The 25,514-nt window shown below is 37.9% G+C and overlaps 1 long non-coding RNA gene and 2 pseudogenes across 1 annotated transcript; 2 read left to right on the forward strand and 1 right to left on the reverse strand.

Moving 5' to 3' along the window:
* Window positions 1–1,676: 1,676 nt before the first annotated feature.
* Window positions 1,677–2,192, reverse strand: LOC140498303 (chromatin modification-related protein MEAF6 pseudogene; annotated as a pseudogene).
* Window positions 2,193–10,424: 8,232 nt separating this feature from the next.
* Window positions 10,425–11,981, forward strand: LOC140500823 (uncharacterized). Its single transcript, XR_011965900.1, has 3 exons — window positions 10,425–10,534; window positions 10,989–11,013; window positions 11,897–11,981. It is a non-coding gene; the product is annotated as an uncharacterized lncRNA (long non-coding RNA).
* On the forward strand, window positions 11,231–11,879 carry LOC140498730 (N-acetyllactosaminide beta-1,6-N-acetylglucosaminyl-transferase-like; annotated as a pseudogene).
* Window positions 11,982–25,514: the final 13,533 nt, after the last annotated feature.

Genomic DNA, 25,514 nt, shown 5'->3' on the forward strand with positions numbered 1-25,514 from the left:
TAGGCACTCCACATATGCAACGTGTTGTCAAGTCTTATTATTTCTTTCACATTTCCCATTTGCATGTCCTTTTCTCCACTCCAACATCCACCAGCTTAGTGTAGGACCTTATCATCGCTCATGTGGTCTGATAAAATATAACCTTTTATCTTGTTTCCTAACTCCTCCACTAAGCTGTCAAAATGATTTTGCTAAAGTGTAGGTCTGATCATGGCACCCCACTATTCAATAAACTCCAGTATCTCCCTCTTATTTCCAAGATCAAATATAGAATACTCTGTTGGACATTTAAAGCCCTTCACAATCTGGCCCTTTCCGACCTTTTTAATATTCTTTACTCCCCTCCATGCACTCTACAATCTAGCCACCTTGGCCTGCTCACTGTTCCCTGAACACCATAATAGATCTTCTGACTCTGCTTTAGCACTGGCTGCTCCCCATGCCTCAAATGCTCTGACCCCTCACATCTGCCTCTTAGCTGCCTGGCTTCCTTTAAGCATCATCTCAAATCCTACCTTCTGCAGCATGATTTCTTCAGGAGGCCTTTCCTGGTCCCACCACTGTTTTGTTGCCCTTCCTCTGAGATTATCGTCAATTTACACTGTATATATTTTGCACGTGCATAGTTATTTATATGCTCTCTGCCCCATTAGAATATGATCACAGGGATAGTGTTTATGTCTTTCTTTGTATTCCCAGCATTTACTGTAATACCTTGCAAATAGTAAGCACATAAGTGCTTGTTAAATGGCTGACGATTGAGCTGGTCCTAGACCCATATGGTTTTTTTTTTTATTTTATATAAGCCTTATTGTACCTAGGTTTTTATTTATTTTTTTGGAGCCTGTGATTTTATTTTTTATACAAAATAATAACATATTTTAAAATGATTCAAACTTATGTTTTTTAGCTATTACCATTTACCTGAACATGAAAATTGCTTCTAACTCAGAAGATGAGAAAAAAATTAAATAATCCCCACAAAAAGACAATAGGACAAGTCATCCATTTTATTTATGCTACTAGAAATTATTTGTGTTAGAATATCAGTCTCTAAGCCAAATAAAGATAATCAGATCCCAAAGAAAACAACAGGAAGCCATAAGCTGTATAACTGTATGACATTAAACCCCTCAAAGAAAACAAGACAGTAACCACAAGCAACCCATAAAGTAGAATAAGGAAATGACTGATATCTACAGCCTCTATATGACAAAACACAACTGGGTCCTGGTTTTGGCATAAAAAAACAAAACAAAACAAAACAAAAAAACCCAAGACATCTCTCGATGGGTATCACAGAAGAACACGATGCAGCCAGTCCTGGGAAGTACTCAATCTCAAGAATGGAGAACTGCAGAATGTAGGCAACCTAGGACTGCACCGTGCCTTGATCTACCTGCAGTTTAGTTACTATGAGGCAAATGATCTGATGTGGTTTTACAGAAAAACTTTTCTTTCACCCCTCTTTAGAATAAACTACTCCTCAATGCAAGGCCCTGAGTTTGGGAGCGCAGACATTAATGGCCACTCGGTGGAGGGGGTGTTTCTCTTGGTGAAATTATATGAGAGCAGGGCTCTACAGCTTACAAGCTTCTGTACTAATGGGTCTTCTATCTTCAGCTCAATCCTCCATCACATTTTTCTGTTTTTTTAAAAAAAGTTCCCAGCCTAACCTAATATATATACCTGTGTGGGTTTTTATTTCTTCCTCTATTTATGGCTGCTGTAACCTGAAGAGATGGAGGAAGCAGCCTTCTGGGGTTTCACCCCTTGCACAGATGCATCCAGATCCTCTGTGTCCTCTTGGCTAGGTTCATTCTCCTGACTGTGAAAGTCTGGAGATATGTTACTCTTTGTACCACTGCCTGGTTCCCTTTTGCTCAATGAGTTGGATTTGAACTCTAGCCAATGCACTGACTGTCACTGCTAAAGTAACTGAGCATTTACTGAAGAGTCACTTGGTTTCCTTAAATTTTCAGTTCCTACGATCATTTTTGCTATTGGAGTTGGGTTTTGTTGTTGTTGTTTTTTTTTAATTTATCAGATAGTGGTCCCAGCCCCGAATAATATTGCCATACATCTGGGTGTCTTCTAAGCAGCTCCCTTCAAAAGCATAGATCTGTCTCTCCAAGTTTGCCAGCATCTCTGCACTTCACCAGCTTGGTCAGTTCCCTCTGGGTGGCTGGCATTTGCGCGGCCACCCCTTTGTAGTGCATCATTATGTAGGTTTTTATAGAAAATTTTCTGATGCCTTTTGATGAGTACAGTCATTCTTTTGGTAACTTGAAAGACTGTTTCTTGGACATTGTAGCTTTGGTAATGTTGCTTTTGTGTTTGCACAAGTTAAATTTTATTGTTTTTCCTCTCTTGGGGACTGTGAATTCCTTCTGTTTGTAGTAACACTTTTTTTTGTTTATTCCAAGAAATTTTATAGTAGTTTCTCCAAAATATAGAGATCAATTTGTTTTCTTCATTTGTATTTTTCTGAAGCTCAATAAGTTTTTATTCTTTTTCTTCTGCATTTCATATCTGAGATGTTCATTTGCATTGTTCCTAAATCTTGTTCTTTTTGAACAAGATTTTCTGAGTTTTTTTTCTCATTTCAACAATGCTGTTGGCCATTTTGTCTTCTACTATATTCAGTTTGTTTTCAGTTGCTTCTTCTGACACTTTTACATTGTTTTCTCCTATTTTCCAATCTGCTGAATTTCTTCATTTCCAAGAATGGAAATTTTTAGATTCATTCCATCTTTTTAAAGAATGATAATTCTTGGATTCAGTTCATCATTTTCAATTCTTTCCAACAATTTTAAATTTAGTATAAGAATTCCTAACAATTTATACTGTTACTTTTGAGGAGGGTCATAACAAGTAAGGTTCCTTTATGACCTCTCATTCTAACCATCAGTTATTCAGTCAGTCAATCTACTATGTTCCAGGTCGTATGGTAGGCATTGGGGATACATGTACAAAAATGTTTCTCTTCTTAAGGAGCTTACATTCTTATAAGGTGAAACAATATGTATACATACAACCTTATGCAAAATATATACAAAGTAAATTCAAGGTGATTTTTGTGGTGAGGCAATAACAGTTGGGGGAGGATGATCAGGAAAGGCTTCATATAGAAGGTGGCACTTGAGCATAGCTTTGAAGAAAGCAGGGATTCTAAGAAGCGAAAGTAAAGGAAGGGGGAGCATTCTGTGTATAGGTAAATTCTGGGCATAGGTAAATCCTGCGTGAAGACACAGAGGAAGAAGAAGAAAAGACATATGTGAGGAACAGCACTAGGTATACAAATATGAAAAAGAAAAATAGTCCCTATCTTCATGGAATTTCCTATGAGGAAAGATAACACCAAAGGAAAGCTCAGAAAGCAGAGAAAAATACTCAAGGTGGGGGAAGGAGGTGGTGATGGGGAAGTACAAAGGAATGCAGCTGAGTGGGAACTGAAGAGATGGTTGGCCTGAGTACCCTCCTGAAATGGAAGTCTTGGGAAGAGTTCTTTGATCTGCCCTCTAATCAGAGGGTCCTGATGAGGTTGTTGTTTGTCCTTAGTTCTTGAAGAGGACCATTACATCAGGAAGGCAATGCCATGACTTGTACGTGAATTGGACTTAAGCCAGGGACGGTTGTGCAGAGTCACCAGCCTCACTTTCTCCTACAGAGTCATCTGAGTCCAGTGGTAAGATATAGATCAGGATGACTGGAGATGCTCCTCCCCCAATGAAGTGGGAGTACCAAGACTAATGTGTTGTTGCAGAAAGATGAGGTTCCTGATGAAAGTTCCTGGGAGCATGATGGAGAATTCCAAAGTAGTACAGCAGGGTGAGAAATGAGGAGAGTTCATGATGGCGAGAAATGTTTAATAAGACTGGAAAGATAGGTTAGAGTCAAGTTATATAAATAGAGGAGTTTGTGTTTATTGCTAAAGATAACAGTCACTGTAGTCTATTGAGCAGGGGAATGACAAAGGCAAAACTTTAATACTTTAATAATATCAATTTGGTGGTTATTCGGCAAATAAATTATAAAGGGGAGAGACTTAAAGAATAGAAACCAATTAGAAACCATCTTACTATAGTTCAGGTAAGAAATGATGAAGGTGGTATCGATAAATGGAGATGATGAGGTTAATGGGTGATCGGGAACCCCAAAATACCGACTGTCCGGGTCGTGCTCGAATGAATTCGACTCAAGCCTTCTTGAAGCCAAAGAAAACAAAGTTTATTAAGGATTCGCCAAATTGGGTTGCCTCTTAAGGAGCCTAAGCATCTGTAACGCTTGTATTCACAAGCGGGCCAGACACAATCCCAGCTAGACAGAGTCTGAGCTGGATTGCATCTGAGCCCCTTCATGGAGGCAAGGTGGGACTTAAATACAGAAAAGGGTATAGGAGGGATCTTGGGGGTGGTCTGGTGGTCCAGGGTGATGGGAGGAGGGGTTTAGGAAGGGTCTTGAGAAGAAATCCAAGGAGGGTCAAAGGCTGGAAACAGCTGGAGGCTATCAGGAGATATCAGACTAGGGAGGGTTTGGGTGGGAAGCAGGTGGGGCAATCCAGAGATCTTGATAGGGGCAGTATGGGTATGGGGTTGATGGGATCAAGGGTGGGGAGTGCAACAGAGACCTGAAATGATAATGAAAAGCCCATGGGCTTCCTGAGACTGCCGGAACAAATGGGAAGATTAGATTTGAGTAAGAAAGGCCAGATTAAGTGGGAAGATTCAAGGGGAGCTCAAGGAGGCTCCCAGAGTCTGAACCTCATCATAGATAAGGAGATGGATGTAAGAGATGTTATGGAGGTAGAAGGCTCAGCAACTGAAGGAAAAATGTGGGGATGAAGGAAAAGGTAAGAATGACTTCAAGATTGTGAACCTGGTGTCTAGAAGGGTAATGTTGCCCTCAATGGAAATAGGGAAGTTAGAAACAAGGGTAAGTTTGGGGTAAGAAACAAATGAGTTCTGTTTTGGACATGATGAATTTGAGATGTCTGTGGGATATTCTGATAGGGATATAAGTAGTTAGTGATTTAAGACTGGAGTCTAGGAGAGAGACTAGGGCTGAATATATAGATTTGGGAGTAACTAGCATAAAAATGATCCTTACACCCACAGAAATTGATAAGATTACCAAGGAGAGAGAGTAGTGAAAGAGGAGAAGAACCAGAGCCTTAGCATATACCACTGGGAAAAGGTAGTGTGCTCCAGCAAAGGAGACTGAGGGCAGTGAGAGAATAAGAAAGATCAGGGACATGAAAATCCAGAGAAGAAGAAAAGGATCCAGGCAAAGGGGACAGTCAACATTGTTAGATACTACTGAGAGGTCAAAAAGAATATATCCCTGAAAGATAATGATTGGGAAAAGGTGATTAGATTTGGACATTAAAAGATTACTGCTAACTTTGGCAAAAGCAATTTCAGTTGAATTATGAGGTCAAAAGCCTTATTCCAAGGAGTGTGGAAGATGAGAGGAATTGGAAGCAACTAGGATAAATAACTTTTTCAGGAGTTTGTGAAAAGGAGGAAAAGTATAGTACAATTGGTGGAGGATTGAGTCAAGTGAAAGTTTTTAAAGACTGAGGAAGATAAGAGTATTTTTACAGGCAATAGAGAAGGAGAGAGTAGATAGGGAGCAATACTTAGAGAAAGGGTGATGATGGTAGGGGTAATCTACCAGAAGGGAATGAGAATAGGATAAAAGGGAATGGGAAAGCATACAAGTAAAGGTACAAGTACACATCTTCATCTAGAACAGAGACTGGAGTACAGGGTGAGGAAAAAATGAGGAGTTTTGAGATATAGAATAGAAGAAAAGAGAGAGCTTGGGGCAAATTGCTTCTATTTTCTCAGTAAAATATGAGACAAGGTCTTCTATTGAGAGTGCAAAGGGAAGGCAAGACCTTTCCTTTGGTGTTATGTTTTTTATTATTCCTTTTCTATGCTTCTCACACCAAATTAGCTACCAAGTCCGACCAATTCTACCACTACAAACTCTCTGACCTCTTTCTTCCTCTCTAATCCAACTGATAGTACATGCCTTCCTACTTTCACTGTCCTCACTCCAGTTTATCCTTGAGATCACTGCCAGACCAATTTTGGTTGTGCTTTGGTCTGGTTATATCTCTCTGCTTAAAAATGATGGAATACAACAGGGACTGGGGGAATTAAAGGGAGATCAGAATAAAAAGGTTGGAGGGTAAGAGCAGAAGTCCTGGAATAAGAAAAATCAAGGTCCTGTGGCAAAGGTCTTCATACCCTTCCATAAGGACATTAGGTAACATATCCTCCACAATCTGTAGCCACACACCCTACCTTTTCAGCTTTATTTCATACTACTCTCTTCCAAAGAAATACTGCAGAACTACTTGTTATCCCCCATACATGCCCAGCACTTTTCTACTTCTTTGCTTTTGATCATGCTAGTCTGTTCATTTCATCTAGAATGTTCTACCTCTCTTCACCTGCTGAAATCTTGCCTATCTTTCAAAGTCCAACTCAGACATCTACCACCTCCTTGATTAAGCCTTTCTTGATCTCTCCCACTGGTAATGTGTAGATTGAAAAGAAATTACAATTCAGGTTCTCTTTATAAATCAAGGGACCTCAACTTTCCCCTTTCAGATCTAGATAAATCTAATGAAAAAATAAACAAAAAAGAAGTTAAATGAATGAATAAAATTTTAGAAAAGTTTAGAAAAATATGATAGACCTCTGTAGAAAATAGAATGGGAATAGAAAGGAATATTTTTTTTCTTAACAGCACATGGCACCTACACAAAAATGAACCATGTATGTGGACATAAAACCCTCACAACTAAATGAAGAAAAGTAGAAATATTAAATATATCCTTTTGATGTTATAATACAATAAAATTATATTCAATGAAGGGCTGTGAAAAGAGACATTAAAAATTAATTTGAAACAAATCTAACCCTAAAAACTGAGTGGCCAAAGAATGAATCATAGAAACAATCAATAATTTCATTGAAGAGAATGACAAGACAACATACCAAAATTTATGGGATGCTGTAGCACCAACACGACATTCACAGTGCCCACAGCAGCCATGAATATCCTTGTGCAATCACAAAATACAACAGACTCTCCACATGGAAGACAGAATCAAAACATTTATTCACATACCAGAAAGTCAAATCCATCACAATCTATACGTAATAACAATGCAGAGAAAGTATTCCCAAGCCTTCCTTCTACTAAGCTTCCCATAAACCAGCTCCATTAAAGAAATCACAAGCAGGTTCCCTTAAGCAAAATCACAAACAAGTTCTTTTACTCATGCCAGCCAGCTGCCTGCTTGCCTGTATCCTTCTCAGCTCTGACTAGACTCTGACCAATTTCTTCTCAGTTCTACTAGCTCTGCCTCTTCCTGTTTCACCCTTCCTGTTCCACCCATTTAACAAACTCCTCCCTCCATGTTACTCAGATTTCCAAGTGACCCAGGCAGGTCACATGGGCCTATTAGTGAATGGGAAAGATCTTCCCATTTAAATTACCTTTATAGATATAGGCAAAGCAGTATTTAGGGAGATGTTTATATCTCTAAAAACTTATCAATAAAATAGAGAAAGAGCAGATCAATAAATGGGGCATGCAACTAAAAAAACTAGAAAAGGACAAATTAAAAATCCCCTATTAAACACCAAATTGGAAATCTTGAAAATCAAAGGCGAGATTAATAAATCTGAAAGTAAGAAAACCATTAAACTAATAAATAAAACTAGAGTCTGGTTTTAGAGGGGGAAAATAATAAAATAAACTATTAGTTAATTTGATTTTTTAAAGGAAGAAGAAAACCAAAATACCAATATCAAAAATGAAAAGGGTGAATTCACCACAAATGAAGAGGAAATTAAAGCAATTATTATGAGCTATTTTGCCTAATGATATGCTAATAAATTGGCAATTTAAGTGAAATAGATGAATATTTATAGAAATATAAATTTCCCAGATAAACAAAAGCAGAAATAGAATATTTAGATAATTCCATCTTAGAAAATGAAATTGAACAAATCATCAATAAACTCCCTAAGAAAAACATCCCCAGGGCCAGATGAATTTACATGTGAATTCTACCAAATATTTAAAAAACAATTCCAATACCATATAAACTATTTGGAAAATAGGCAAAGAAGAAGTCCTAAAAAATTCTGTTCACAACACAAATATGATGCTGATTCCTGAAGCATGAAAACAGAGAAAGAAAATTACAGACTAATTTCCCTAATAAATATCAATGCAAAAAATTTAAATTAATATTAGCAAGGAGATCACAAGGATCATATACTCTGACCAGATGGGATTTATTTTAGGAATGCAGGGCTTGTTCAATATTAGGAGAACTATCAGTATATTGACCATATCAATAATAAAAACAGCAAAAATCATATGATTATATCAATAGATACAGAAAAAACTTTTGACAAAATACAACACCCATTCCTATTAAAAACAGTAGAGAGCATAGGAATAAATAGAGTTTGCCTTAAAATGATAAGTAGCATCTATCTAAAACCATCAGTAAGAATTATCTGTAATGGCGATAAGCTAGATGCCTTTCCAATAAGATTAAGAGTGAAGCAAGTATAACCATTTTCACCACTATTATTCAATATTGTACTAGAAATGTTAGTTATAACAATAAAAGAAGAAAGAGAATTTAGAGAAATTAGAATAGGCAACGAGGAAACAAAACTATCATTCTTTGCAGGTGATATGATAATACACTTGTGTGTTCGTCCTTTGTTGCTGAAGAAGATCATGCCATCAGAGAAATAATGACATGACTTGCACTTGACTTTGCTTTGAGTGAGGGAGGGCTGTGCAGGTCACCAGCCTCACTTCTCCTCCAGAGCCATCTGAATCCAGTCACCAGATATTCATCAGCATGACTGGAGATGACCCAGGATGAGGCAGTTGGGGTTAAGTGACTTATCCAAGGTCACACAGCTAGTGAGTGTCAAGTGTCTGAGGTGAGATTTGAACTCAGGTCCTCCTGACTCCTGCACTGGTGCTCTATCCAATACTTAGAGGATCCTAGAAAATCAACTAAAAACCACCTGAAATATTGACAATTTTTAGCAAAGTTGCACTATATAGAATAAACACACATAAATCATCAGCATTTCTATATACTACCAAGAGATAGAAAGAGAAATTCCTTTTCAAGTAACAATAGACAATATGAAATACTTGGAAAGTTTTGCTAAGAGAAACTTAGGAAGTATATGAACACAATTACAAAACACTTTACACAAATAATGTAAGATCCAAACCTTGGAAAAATATTAATTGTTCATGGGTAGGCTGAGCCAATATAACTAAAAAGACAATTCTGCCTAAATTAATTTATTCAGTGCCATACCAATAAAACTGTCAAAAATATTTTATAGAACTAGAAAAAAAATAACAAAATTCGTCTGGAAGAACAAATGGTCAAGAATATTAAAGGAATTAATGAAAAATGACCCAGCCTTATCAGATCTCAAACTGTGTTATAACATGGTAATCATCAAAACAATTTGGTACTAAGAAATAGAATGGTGGATCAGTAGAATAAATTAGGTAGATAATACATAATGGTAAAGGGCAACTAGTAGATAGAAGATTATGCATACTAACAGCAATATTGTATGATGACCAATTGTGAAAGACTTAGCTATTCTCAGCAATACAATGATCCAACACAATTCCAAAGGGCTCATGATGAAAGTTGCTATCTACTTTCAGAGGAAGAACTGATGGAATCTGAATGGAGATCAAAGCATATTATTTTTTCACTTTATTTTTTTTTCTTGTGGGCTTTTTTTTTTTTTTGGTTTGTTTTCTTTCACAAGATGGCTAATATGGAAATGTTTTGCATGACTGAAATATACAACCTATATCAAATTGCTTACAATCTTGGGAAGGAGGGCAGAGAGGGAAGAGAGAGAATGTGGAACTCAACATTTTTTTTTTTAAAAAAGATGAACTGTTTTTACATGCAATTGGGAAAAAATAAAATTTTATCTTAAAAAAGACCACATAAATGAATACTTTGGTTCAATGATTAAGCTATGTGCATTGTGTATTTTTGAGTTTTGGCTTCATTTCGCCTCCTATCCTATTGAGTGACCAGCTTCTTTAAATTTGTGAAGGGTTAGGAGAAATCAGGACCTTATAGAAAAATATGCACTTGATGCCCATTTTCAAAAATGTTTCCCATTACTTGCCCAGAGGGAAGTGAAAACACAATTAAATTACTAATTCATTTGAACAACCTAGAACAGAACAGTTCAGAGAAAGGGCAATACACTAGTTGGATGTTTAAAATTGAAAGCATCCTATTATTTGCTAAAAGAGAATGCCTAGTCAATCTTGGTTGCCATGGATACAAGATAAACAAATCCACTTGGCAGGTTCATTCACCGGTTAATAAGGCTTTCTATCATAATATAGCCACTCAGCTAAAATGATCACTAAGTGGATTTTCTGAATCATTACAGTAAGAAGATCCAGCAAAATATCCTAAAAGGTATTGACCTAAGGGACTTGAGAGCTGTGGAGCATAAAATGGGGAGAGGGGAGGAGATAAGGAATTAAAGAGAAAACAGAATAAGGAGGTTGAAAGGTGAGAGTGGAAGTACTGGAACAGGAGAATCAAGGCTTGTGGTAAAGATCTTCATACCATTTCTTAATGAAATTGGCTAATTTCAACCACCTGGACTTAACACATGCAGAGCTGACTATATAGCATCTCCAGCAGGAGAAAGAAGCATTCTTAGCAAATACTAAAGTAAGAAATTAACCAAAAGTGTGCCAACATGGCCTAAAACATGTCACTTTTAGAATCTAGAAAACTGATTACAGTTGAAAAAGCAAAATCCAAGAGTTCCTAGAGGTGGGATTAGGAGGCCAGGAAGTAAATCCTATGCCTTTAGGAACTAACTATTTCTCAGTTACTGAAAAGGAGTTTTTCTTTTCCTAAGGTCTCAGAAGGATGAAGATTTGAAGGTATTATCTCCTTGCCACTCCTACGTAGATTGTGGTCTTTTGATTGTTGTGTTACAATAACCAACCATATCTTCCCAAAAGGTACAGGAGGCCTCCATTAGTCAAAGATTCCCATACCCTAGAAGGTATTTGTAATGAAGCCATAGAAGTGAAGTGTTAACATCATTTGATAAAGTCCCTTGTAAGGAATATGTGAACCAGAATATGAATATAAGAAAATGAATATCCTTTTGTGTACATAATGGTCATATGCAAAGATTTTAATACCTTTGAAAATCTCTTCAGGATAGTGTGCATGCCCCAAAATGTTTACTGTTTTCATGTGGATGAAAAAGTCCCAACTAAATTTAAAGATGCCTTGAGGAGAGTGGTGGGCTACTTCCCCAATGCTTTGCTATCTCCAAGATGGAGTCAGTTGTTATGACAGAATATCCAGGCTCCAGGCTGACCTGAACTGCATGAAAGACCTTGTACCCCTGAAGCCTAAGTGGAAGTATATGATCAATACCAGTGGATTTCCCACTGAAAACCAACAAAGAAATAGTTAACTATCTGAAACAATTCAAAGGAAAAAATATTATCCCAAGACCTTGGGATCATATTGAGAGGTTAAAGTTTGTCCACAAAGAATATAATAGCGAACAAGGCTTTTTTGTGAATAGAACCTTCATTTTAAAGTCTTTTCCTTCTCAAAAGCCAGCAGTCACTTTGGTTCTGCCTATGTTGCCCTCATAAGGAAGTTTGTTGATTTTGTTCTTAAGACTGACCTAGCCACAGATGTGCTCCATTGGTCTAAAGATGCTTACAATCGGGATGAATATTTTTGGATGACATTAAATAAGATTCCAGGTATGCAACTTCTTTTTCTCATTTCTATCTATAGATCAAGTTGATGTTGGTGGCATCCACTCTGAATATCTGATAAAGAGACAAATATTTCCCCTTATTTTGGAGCTGGAAGGGACCTTCAATTTTTAAAATATTATTTATTTAAAATATATTATTATATTAATAACATGATATAACAATATCTTATGTATTATACATAATGTATGATATAATATATTATATAATAAAATATAAAGTTACAAAATAAAATTATTAAAATATTATTTATTATAAAATGAATATCATGTCTGACTCTTTGTGATGCCATTTGAGATTTTCTTGGCAGAGATACTGGAGTGGTTTACTATTTCCTTCTCCAGCTCATTTTACAGATGAAGAAATGAGGCAAACTGGGTTAAGCGACTCACCGAGGGTCACACAGCTAGTAAATGTCTGAGGTCAGATTTGAACTCAAGAAGATGATTCTTCCTGATTTCAGACCCAGCATTCTATCTGCAATGCCACCCAGCTGCCCATAAACTGAATGACCAATTACAAATATAAATACATAAGAGAAAGAATTTTTAAAGGTCTCAATGAAACCACGACCTTTTGTAATGTACAGTTTACTCTTAAATAAGCATATTAACTTTATCTTTAAATGTTTTATTGATGTATTATTATTATTATGCCAAAAATCAAGGCATAGTACCCTCATAGGGGTGGGAAATCTGCAGCCTTGGAGCCACATGTGGTCCTCTAGGTCCTCAAGTGCAGCCCTTTGAATCCAAACTTCACAGAATAAATCCTTTTATTAAAGGGATTTATATCAATTTGTTCTGTGAAGTTTGGATTCAGTCAAAGGGCCAGACTTGAGGACCTAGAGGGTCACATGTGGCCTTGAGGCCGCAGGTTTCACACCCCTACTCTATAAAATCTTCCCTTATAAATGTCTGTTAATTTTTAACAAGATGATAACTAACTTGTCATTTGTTTCCAGGTCCATTTCTGAACTTTGTCTTCTGTATATTTTTCTAGATTCTGTTTACATAATTGTATTCAAGAGGATTATTAGCATTTTTGCTTCCCCTGTATTTTTTTGCATTCTTCATGTTTGTCCATCTTTTAGAGTGTAATAACACATGCAGATACCAGAGTTCATTTAACCAGTTTCCATTCACTGAATACACAGGTTTTGTTTAGTTTTTTGTTATTAAGAATAATGCTTGTCAGAACATTTTTGTACAAGTAGATTAAAAAAACACTTTTCAATAATATTCTTGGGGCATAGTCCTATTAATGAGATCACTGGGTCACAGGGTATACGTAGGTTTGTAGTTCTCTCTATATAATGTCTTATTGCTTTTCAAAACGATTGCTTCAATTCACAATCCCATCACCAATAAAATCCAGGGTCACTTGTCAACATTTCTTCACAACCCAACCAGCACTGAAGTTTGTTGTTCTTAATTACCTTTTCCAAATTAGTAGATGGAAGGTAGCGTCCAAAAGTTGTTTTAGTTTATATTTCTCTAATTATCAGAGAATTCAAACAACTTTCTAGCGTTTACTGATAATTTGTATTGCTTTTCAAAACTGTCAGCTTGCATGCTTTGACTATCTATCTACTGAGAAATTATAACAGAAAATTGTACCAATTCTTTATAGATTTTTTGATATTAAAACTTTTATTATAAATGCTTGTAACAAAGATTTTTTTCTCCCCCCGTTTGTTTCTTTCCCTTTTATTCTGGATACATTGCTTTGTTTGTGCACAAGATCATTATTTTGCTATAACCAAATTCATCTATTTGGGGTCTAATAATTTCTGTACTCTATTCTGATGCCTCACAATGGTAGGAACGTGACCTCGGACTCTCAAAAATTACGCCAGTAGAGACAAAGTTCTCATTCTCCATGCTAGAAAGGCTTCATGTACAGATTGTATTTACTGTAAGAAATAATGGCCTGGTTAATTATGAACAGGCTCACCACCAGTAATAGACTGGTGATTAATTTGCTGCCTATGGCAACCTATGAAATGATGAAAAATACAAAATAGTCTTCAGGTCATTGTGACTCTCTCCTGCAGTGAAGGGGGCAGAGTAGTTGAAAAGGGCAGGGAGTGCCAAGAATCAGAATTTTTAGATTGTCTCTAAACATTAATTTAACTATTGGTTGTCTAAATGTGAGATCCCTCTCTAGTCACCCAACAGTTGGCTTATTGCTGGAGGAATTGTATTATAGCAAGAGTGCCATTCTTGTTTTAAATTAATCTAGAAGCAAAAAGGAAGTTGCAGTTAAATAGAACAATAGTTCATAGTTACTCATTGGGCTAATAGAGGAGTTGGTTTTATAATTTATCCAAAGGTTACAATGGGACATCATCTCACAGGAAACATGGTCATGATAAAAATGAACAAAAAAGCCACCTTTTGATTCAACTGAATTCAACAAACATTCATTAAGTATTTAGGCCAAGTATTATGTGTAAAAGGCAGCTAGGTGATGCAGTAGATAGAGTACTGGCTCTGGAGTCAGGAAGATCTGAGTTCAAATCTGGTCTCAGACACTTCCTAGCTGTGTGACATGGGGCAAGCGACTTAACCTCTATTTGCCTCAGCTCTTCTTCTGTAAAATAGGGCCACACTGAAGAAGGAAATGGCAAACCACTCAATAAAATTTACCAAGAAAACCTCATGGACCACAGGGTCACATAAAGTTGGATACAACCAAACGGTAATAATTATATGTAAGATGTTGTGCTGGGGGTTGCCAAATCAAGGATAAAAAACAAAATAGGCCTTGCTCTCAAGATGCTTACCATTTACTGAGGGAATACATTTAACAAGAAATACAAAGATCTCAAGAGGGAGAGTGTGCTAACAATTGTGGGGAACAGGGTGTAGCATTTGAGCTCTCCTTTAAGAGAATCTAGAGATTCTGAAAGGTCAAAGTGATATGGGTGATGACCTGTGCAAAATCACAGGGGCTGAAGATGGCATGTTGGGTATTGGTAGGTCAGTCTGACTTAATGGAGAATTCCTAAATTTGAGTAATCTGAAATAAGACTTAAAAGTTAGGTAGGAGCCAGATTCTGGGTTATGCCAGGCGGATTAATTTATATTTTATCGTAAAGATAATAAAGTCATTAAAGACTGTTGAGTGTGTGTGGGGAGTGGGTGACATGATCAGATCTGTGTTTTAGGAATATCCTCTTGGCAGCTCTGTGGAAAACATATTGGAGAGCTGGAAACTGGAAGGAGGAAAAGCACTTTGGAGCTTATTACAATAGTATGGGCAAAGGATAATAAGAACTAGAAGTACTATAGAAACTTATTTGAGAGAAGATGATGGATTGGAAAGACATGGAGTTAGGATCAATAAGACTTGGCAACTGTTTGTATTTAGTGGTGAATGAACACGTAAAATCAGCGATAACTCTAGGGTTGCAAACCTGGGTGACTGGAAGGATGGTGATGCTATTAATATAGGGAAATTTAGAGGACATATGGGATTGGGGGAAAATTTAAGAAGTTCCATTTTGGACACGTGGAATTTATTATGCCCTCAGAATACTCAGTGGATATGTCTAGGTATTGTAGAGCTGAACTTCAGGAGAGATTGTACATAACAACCCCTGAAGTTCAGGGGTTTGTATATACACTTTGGAGTTATTGTTTTAATCAATGATCATTGATCATTGTACCCACAGAAGCCAAAGAGATCCCCAAGGAAAAGAGTGTAGAGAGAGAAAAGGCCAAGGAGAGAGCATTAGGGGACACCCAAATTTAGTGGGTGACAGGAGAATGATGACCTAGCAAAGAAGAATGAATAAGAAGGGCCAGAAACATAGTAAGAACAAAAAAGAAGCAACATGGCAGAAGCTATGGAAGGAAAGGGTAGACAAGAAGAGTGATCAACAGCAGCAAAGACTTCAGAAAAATCCAGGAGAATGAGAACTTGGAAAAGGCTAATGGATTTAATAGTATGGAGGTCACTGTCTCCTTTCAGATGAGTGGTGGGGCTGAAAGTCAAATTGCAAGAGATGTGAGAATTGAGGAGATGGAGGAAATAAGTATAGCTAACCCTAGCAGTCTGAAAGGGAGAAGATATAGAATGGTAATGTAGTATCTTGGACACTCCTTTCTCAGACGTAAGCCTTCTAGAAGAAGCTATTCCAGATTCAAAGTATTCTTTGTGTCCACATCTACTCAAAATGAATAGTTCAAGAGTCCTCACTGATGTGTTTACTTTTTCTCTATTCGAGGAACACAATTAGTTCAAAGCAAAGGCATTTAATAAACTAGCATAACGAGAAAAGTCACATTAGGACATCCTTCCCCACAAACCCAGGGCACACTCTCCTACAAATATACCACCATTTGAGGGAGACGTATAGGGATCGTGCATGAAGGGCCTACATAAAGAGGACATGTAGCCAGGGCGTACATGTGTAGGTATAACTCATACCTCCCACTCTGTAACACCATTGATGTCTTCTGGTGATTCTATCATGAAGCTATCTCACTGTTCTGCTTTCTAACTAGGTGTTACATCTTAAGGATGCGTGCTGTTCTAATGATCCGCACTGATATTGTGCTGACTGCTGATTAATTCTGGGTGTACAGTATCTTCTGGGTTTTACTCTACCGGTTTTATGATAGCTGCTGGGCATGGTAGTCTTTGCTAGTCATTGCTGTACTGGTCTCTGAAGGTATCATTGTGTGTCTTCAGGGCTACCTGCTAGCTATGTTCAGCTGCAGCTGGTGAAACTGAAGGGGATTAGAACCTTAGCTAACAAAAAATGGGCAGAATTTCCCCAGATTGAGATGAACTTGTTTTTTCTTTTTTAAATCTCTGTGTGTGGGTAGAGATTATAGCTCTCTATTCCATTAAAAAAAATAGCATATGATTAGACATCCCCAAGATTCTTTGTGGCTTAATGTGCACATGAATTTGACAAATTCAACAAAATTATCAAGCTTATGTAGACTTTGGACTCAGTTTTCCCAATCCCCAAACCCACTATCAGGCTGGGCCTACACGGGGTGGTTTACTACACCCCCTCAGGGCTCTAGGGTTAACCCTCCTAAGGCAAGTGATTGTCTAATTCTATAGCATATATAGTATCTCAGGGGCTGCTAAGGGGTGAAATGGATAAAGCTCCAGGCCTGGAGTCAGGAAGACCTGAGTACAAATCTGGCCTCAGATACTAGCTGTGACCCTGGACAAGTCACTTAACCTTGTTTGCCCTAGTTTCCTTATCTGTAAAGTGAGCTGGAGAAGGAAATGGCAAACCACTCCACTATCTTTGCCAAGAAAACTCCCAAAGGATCATGAAGAGTTGGACATGACTGAACTGACTGAACAACAAGAAATAAACCATATCTCACAAGCCCCCAGCAGTGTGTTTTCCCTCCATGATCATCCATTGATATCACTTAGTCAGATTTAATTCACATAAAGAAAGGGGTGTTTTACCTTTGTGGTATGGTTAGTGACCTGCACAGCCCTCCCTCACTCAAAACAAAGTCAAGTGCAAGTCATGTCATCATTTCTCTGATGGCAAGTTCTTCTTTGGCAACGAAGGATGAACAAAATGGTTGGTACAGTTGAAATAAAAGATTCCCAAAAATCTGTGACATTCTCTTATCAATATAAAGTCCAGAGAAAAGTTGGTTTAAGCTTAGCACATATATGATGTGGTATAGGAGCAACATATTTCCTGAAAGTCCTTTTGCAGGAGCATCGATAAAAACAAAAACAGCATTAATAATAGCTAGCATTTATATGGCACCTACTATGTGCCAGGCACAGTGCTAAGTGCTTGACAAATATCTTGCTGTATCAGCAGTGGTCCTTAAGACTTTAATACCTTGCTGGGCTCCTTGGTGAAGCTTAAATGTATATACCCAGTCCCTCCTTGCACTGATGCACACTGAAGTCAGCCGCTCCAGAGATTGCTAAGATGCCAAGAAGATGTTAAGTTAAAAATTCTCTGAACCCTTGGAAACTTACAAGGCTTTCCTTCACCCAAAGGGGTAGGGAGAAGGCCATGGCACTCTTCTCTTTCCCCTCACCACCTCAGCAAGCTCTTCTTTCTGAATCAAGGGTTTAACTGGCATGTTCTCTCCTCTCCTTTGTCAGTTTCACCAATCTCTTGGGCCCTGAGTAACTTGATATTTTATAAACTAATCACAGGACGTGACCAACTATCCTCTGCCAATCTAAACACACGTTCTGTGCAAGGTTACTCTAGACAATCAAGGACTTTTTCTCCTAGTCTTAAACCTACGATTAATTCTCACCTAGTTTAGGTATTAAGGCTTAGTTTCTTGACACATTTTAAATAGGGTGGGATAATTTGATTTATTTACTAAATTTATGCTCACCCTTACACCTAGGTAACAAAAGGTAAACTGAAGAGTTAAAGTCATTGTTCTCCACACCCCTAACCCATATACATGATTTCAGTATTTGCATGTCAGCTGCAAAATCCTTTACTTTTGTATAGCATTTTGTCCAGCAAAAATCTTGCTATCTACAATAGCAGAGTCAGGTAAAGGTTTTCAAGACTCAAGAAAATTACAGCTTATATACTAACATTTGCTTCACAGAATAACATAATTGAGAGGATTAAGCTAATTGAGAGCAGAATTGGAAGCAGCAACAAGAAGCAAGAAGGCTGCCTACTTTTCCATCTGGTTTAGGGTGGTAGGGGAGGGGGAGTATGAGAGAAGGAGCACCAAGTACTAGAATATGTGGCTAGGGTTTCAAATTTCCATGACTCAAGTAGATGTGAGATGAAGTATCTAACATGAAGGGGAGCTCATTATCAATCAAGTGGCAGTTCCAGAGAGCAGACTGGAATCAGAGGCAGAAGAGGTTGTGCAGCATGGAAGAGTACAGAAGGGCAAAGGTGGACAGAGATGAAAGCATGGGAAGAGATACCAGGGGGAAAAATCATATGCATCAAGGCAAGCAGCAACTCTGAATTACAGGGACAGGGAAACAAAAGGTTGGACTTTGCCAGGCTCACTTTACAGATGAGGAAACTGAGGCAAAAAAGGTTAAGTGACTTTCCCAGGGTCACATAGTAATTATCTGAGGCCAGTTTTGTACTCAGATCTACCTGAGAAGAAGCCTTTGCCCCCTAGCTGCCCCTGAGATATGATATATGATAAAGACTACTTATCCTTGGGAGAATGGGCCTTCTAGTATACATAGAAACCTAAGGCTCAAGATCTCTGAAAGATATGTGTCCTTTTCAGCATAGGCCCTCTTTCTTCCCCTTCAAAATGTGTGTGTGTGTGTGTGTATACACACACACACACACACATATACACAAACATATATGTATGAATACACACGTATATGGACATGTTATATATACACACAAACATATACATGTATGTGTATGTGTGTTTATATAGATATATACATGTGTGCATGCACACACATACATGTGTATATATTCACACATATACATACACATATATTGTTACATCATATAACTCTACAAAATATCCCATTGGTATTTTTATTGGCAATTCATGAAGTTGTAAATTAATTCGGGTAGTACTGGCGTCTTTATCACATTGGCTAAAATAGTTATCTGTATTTAGACTTGACCAAAAGTAGAATGGGCAGCTTTAGGAGACAATGTTTTTCCCTACTCCTGGAGCCCTTCAAACAAATTCTAGAGTACCAATTATCAAGGATGTTACAGAGGAGATTTTGATTCAAGAGCAGATTGGATTAAAACAGCCCTTGAAAACTCTTCAAATTCTGAGCTTCTATAATTCTTTGAGTTCTGCTCTATTACTTTATTTGTTAGGTGACCTTGAGAATTCTACTTTACCTCTCTAGACCTCAATATTTTCATTTGTAAAATGAGTCTAATAATACTATTACTTCCCACTTGAAAGGATGATGGAAAAGCTAGCTCTTCATAAAATGCAAATGCTGAGATGAAACATGGGTTAGTGGATAGAGAGCTGATCTTTGAGTCAAGGAAGACCTGGGCTCAGGAATGGTTTCCATCACAGATGGGCTGCTTGGCCCTGAGAAAGCCATAGAATCATTACTCTAAAGCTGAAAGGGACCCTGAGATGACCTAGTCATTTTACAGATGAGGAACTTAAACCCAGGAAGTCAATTGACTTGTCACAGGTAACACAGGTAGTTAACATAAAGAGATAGGATTTGAACACTCATTCTCAGACTCATGTTAATATTCTTAACACTAAAACCATATTATTTCCCCAAGTCACATAATCTTTCAAGGTCCCGGATAATTCTTTAAAAATATAAATTAGATGGAATGTACTGCTCATTACTTGATTGAGGAAATTCTTCATAAGAAATTTTTAGAACTATGAAATCAAAGGTCTGGACCAAAAAAAAAAAAATGAATTGGACTAGATGGTTACTCCTTTTAATTCTTTAAAATAATTGTTATATAAGTGCCTGACAATCAGGGAATAATTAAGAAAAAAGAAGGGATCATAATATGATAATTAATATATAAGTATTACAAATATGACTTTAATTAAAAGTTATATGTATATATCATAATCCAAAGTAAAATTCATCAGTTTTATACATATATATGTATATATATATAGTGCATCTAAGTAAAAATGTATGATGGATGGACATGAATTAGGATCAGAATGTGATTTGTAGTGTTTCAAATCATTAAACTTCCATTATTGTCTATGACATTAGGTTGAGAATGAGTGGATAGGGTGCTGGAGTTGGTATTAGGAAGACCCAAGATTAAATCCAAGTTCAGACATTTACTAACTATGTGACCCTGGACAAGCCATCTAACCTCCTGTTTCATGAATAACACATAGGAGGCAATGGAGTTTTGGGACGCCAGCCGCTAACAGGTCTGCTCTTGATCTAGTCAGACAGGAATGACAGGAAGACAGCCTCAGAGGGGTTAATAATCTTACTTTTTTCTAGTCTAGTCTTCTCACAGGGAGTTGCTGATAATGGGAGCACCAACTCCTACAGCATTCCTCAATCACCCTTCTCGAAGGGGCCAAAAATAAGGTGGGGCAACTGCCCCGATGTCTAGATGGGGTCAATCAAGACAGGCGCACCATTCCAGTTTATGCACTCCCCTAAATCCCCTCAAGCCTCCATGGGGGCTGTTTGAGGTGGGTACATGCATTCCTCTATGCATTATCCAAATTCCAAATGGCTTCCCCACTCACTGACTCAGTACCCACTGGCTTTATAGGGCAACAGACGAAGAAGGGACATTGCCAGCAATAGCCTGACAGGTTAATTTTAGCAATACCATCATTCAGCACAAGCGTAATAAATACCACATTACATCACCACTTATCTCACTGTGCAACCATGGTGAAGATATTGACAAGTCATAGGCCTGGGAAATATTATCTACTACCTTGACACTAGAGATTGCCATGGCCATGGATCCTGGGAAACTAAACACCAAGAAAGAAGAAAAAGTCTTCCTTACTTACACCTCCCTGTCTCAGTTTTCTCATTTGCAAAATGGGAATAATAACAGGGTTGTAAAAATCAAATCAGATGATGTATGTAAAATTGTAAGTCTTAAAATGCTATATAAATACTAGCTTACCATCATCACAGACCTTTCACAGACCTGCGAACAACAGATTGCCGGTCAATGGTAAAACACACGCCAAACCCAGAAGTCTAAAACAGCACAGGCAGTTGCCGTAGCAGAAGACATACAACAGGTATGTAAACAGCAAGTGAAAGCCATCCCAAAAGATCAAATACATACTGGAACAGAGAAAGTGTGAGCATGTAGGTGGACTTCAGAAAATAAGTAACAGCTGCAGAGATGCAGGAGTCTGTAGGCAAATCAATTTGCCACTAAAAGACTAATAAAATGACCATATATCCCCAAGGGAGGTCAATGACACATGGAAAATATTAATAGCAGCACTTGTGACAGCAATAAACTGAAAACGAAGTGAAACTGTCCATTGAGAAGAGAATCTTTTCTCCCTGCTACCACTCCACATACAAATATCTCTAGCTACTTCTCCATCCTCCCATCATCTATTATCCTCTGCTTTCCTGGCCCTTGTCGTAAAGGCCCCACAACTGTCCAGGTTATTTTTATTTTGCTTTCAAAAGTTTTATTGATGCCTTTTGTTTTTACACCCCACCTCCATTTTTTAATATTCCCTCCTCTTCCGTTGCCCAGGACACCTATCCTTATAACAAAGATTTAAAAAAATCAGTAAAACTAACCAGCACATTGACTGTCTTTGGGTGTGGAATGTTCCATACCCAATGAAAGAAGAGAGGTATAATTTCCCATCTCTTTTCCAGGACCATGCTTGGTCATTATAATTACACAGTATCCCATTCCATTACATCTTTCCATTTTTATTGTTGTAGTTCCTTTTCTTTATTGTTTTCCTGATTCTACCTACCTATTTGCTATCAGTTTGTATAGATCTTTTCTTATACATCAGTTCATACATATTTCTCTGAATTTCTCATATTTGTCATTTTTGGTGATATAATACTATTCCATTATATTCTTGTACTTTAATTTGTTTAGATGCTCCACAGTTAATGAGTACTCACTGTATTTTCAGTTCTTTTCAATCACAAAATTGTTGTTATCAATATATTGACATATATATATATATATATATATCTATATATACATAATTTTTTTCTTTCTGTCATTAATCTACAGGGGCATATGCCTAGGAGTGGGATCTATGAATCAAAGCAATTTTTTTTTAGGATAACTCTAAATTTCTTACCATACTGGTTGAATTTCACACATTCTACTAAAGTTAACTTTTGCTTTTCTTCTGTTAAATTTTTTTCTGCTTCTGTATTTTTGTTTCCCAAACCTGCCAATCACTTTTTCAAAGCCTTGGTTATTTTGTAGTAATTATTTATCATGTCTTCTAAGTTATTTAATTCTTCAATTTGTCTTTATTAATTTTTTAAATCTTTAATAGGGGTGTAGGGTGTGTTCAGGGAAGACTAGTACCTCTGGTGTAAGGGCTGCTGAGCCCTTTTCAGGCTGCTTTCCATCTTTGGTGTCCATCTCTTCCACCCAACTCTCACCTGTGCTTGCAAGAAGCTGTAGCATGTTCAATAGCCACACCCTGGTAAACCATTTCAGCAGATGGGCTAAATCAGGTTGAGGGTAACCAAGAGGTCTCAAACCCACTGGTGAGTTGGGGGGATCTACCCCAAGCATGTGAAGACTTCCCTCGGTCGAATGGAAAGATGAGAATAATTTGTTTCAGTGGCTATGAAGGCAGCTGAAGCAGGTGTCCTGGAGGGCTTAGAGCTTGGTTAGACATCAAATATGCCAAGGTCATCCACTGCCTCTTGAGCTCTCACTAATCATCTTGATTTTACTCTGCCACTGGACTGTGATGACTCTAGAGGAGAGAGTGAGGCTGACAAATTTGTGAAACTCGGCCTCCCTTAAATCCAATTTACACATGAATCAAAAGACAGGACTTTGCCCATCTCAAAGTGCTGTGGCAACAGGCAAGTTATGAAGCAATAAGTGTAGACACGTTAGGGATTGTAATCACAATCTTGCATATAGGCATCCCAGGCCATAGGGTCATTTTTCTCTGGAAACAACAGTGGGATTCAGCAGTCCCCTAGGTGTCTGGGCAACCTTTTAAGGATTGCACTGCTCTCTTCCTGGTATGAGGAAGGGGCTAGAAAAGGTGCCCTAAAAGTTATCTGCTTACTCAACCCTGGCCTGATTACCTCAGCAGGTGGGAATCCCACCCTGTGATGGAAACAAACGAAAAAAGTACAAAAACTTCTGCATAGATAATTCTACTCATCATTGGCACATGGAACGCGTGCACACTTATAGACAACACAAAATCCAGTAGATCTGAAAGACTAGCTCTTGTTGCAAGAGAACGCAGCAAATGTTGTATCCAAATAACAGCCCTAAGTGAAATAAGAATGGCAAATGAAGGTCATTTTACTGAAGTCGAAGCTGGATATACATTTTTCTAGAGTGACCACAGTGAAGGGGAGAGCCATGAAGGTGGTGTAGGTTTTACAATCAAAACTAATCTAGTCAACAAGCTTGTATACCTGCCAAAAGGAGTGAATGACAGGTTCATGACAATTCAATTGCCACTTTCAGGAAAGCACCATGCCTATGCTCCCACCATGATGAACCCTGATGAGGTCAAAGAAAAATTTTATGAAGACATGGAGACCCTTATCATCAATGTGCCAAAGCACACAAACTTGTAATTCTGGGTGACTTTAATGCTAGGGTAGGCTCAGATTACCAGACCTAGCAGGGAGTCCTAGGGAGAAATGGAGGAGGAAATAGCAAAAGCAATTTACTACTAAAGACTTGTACATCTCTTGACTTTGTCATCACCAACACTGACTTTCATTTACCTAAATGCAATAAAACTTCATGGATGCACCCCTGCAGCAAACATTGGCATTTAATAGACTATGTGATTGTAAGAAGAGACAGGCAGTTTGTGAGAGTAATGAAGGCAATGTGTGGTGCAGAATGTTGGAAAGACCGTAGACTGATCCTCTCCAAGCTAAATATTCACATTCAACAAAAGTGGTGTCCCCAAGGCAAAATGACTACTAGAAGAATTAAGGTCAACAAATTAGAACTCTCCTCTGAGCAGGAATAGTTTGTTGCTAACTTGGAGAGAAAGTTGAGCCAACACATAGTTGGCAAAAGTGGAGTAGAAAAGGAGTGGGAAGCTTTCAGAGATTTGGTATATGGCACTGCATTTGCTCATCTGGGTCAGAACACTTGCAAACATCAAGACTGGTGTGATGTAAATGATGTGGAAATTCAGAAACTGCTAAATGAAAACTGAGAACTCCACAGGGTTTACCAGCAGGATAGTTCATCCATCTCTAAGAAGGCAGTATTTAATTCCAACAAAAGTGAAGTACAAGCAAAGCTTAGGATTCTTGGCTCAATAAAAAGGCAGATAAAATTCATTTTTATGCAGATAGTAATAATCCAAAGCACTTTTATGATGCCCTGAAGGCTATTTATGGACCAAAGACCTATGGTGCATCTCAACTACTCAGTGCTGATGGAGCCACATTGATGAATGATAAGGTCATGATCCTAGAGAGACTGGATGAACACTTCCATAGAGTTTGCAACAGACCATCATCAATCAATGCCGGGGCCAGTGACTGTTTATCTCAGATAGAAGTCAATCCCTCTCTAGCTGAAGTTCCAACTGAAGAAGAGGTTTTGAGGGCCATTAGGCTCCTTTCATGTGGCAAAGCACCTGGTGCTGATTCTATTCCAGCTGACATTTACAAGGTAGGAGGATCAGCTGACTGAAATTTTCCAGATTATATGGCAGGAGGAAGTTATCCCTCAGGAGTTCAAGAATGCCTCCATCTTCCATCTCTAGAAAGGCAAAGGAAATAGATTGTCCTGTGATAATCACAGGGAGGTCTCTCTCTTAGTCACTGCTGGCAAGATTCTTGCTAAAGTTCTTAACAGGATGATCCTTTGCCTAGGAGATGGCCATCTACCTGAGAGCCAGTGTGGCTTCAGAAAAGGCAGAGGAATGGTTGATATGGTGTTTGCTGCCTGACAACTCCAGGAGAAATGCCAAGAGCAGAGCAGAGGTCTATCTATACAC

Source organism: Notamacropus eugenii, chromosome 4 (assembly GCF_028372415.1).
Source record: "Notamacropus eugenii isolate mMacEug1 chromosome 4, mMacEug1.pri_v2, whole genome shotgun sequence".
Lineage (NCBI taxonomy): Eukaryota > Metazoa > Chordata > Mammalia > Diprotodontia > Macropodidae > Notamacropus > Notamacropus eugenii.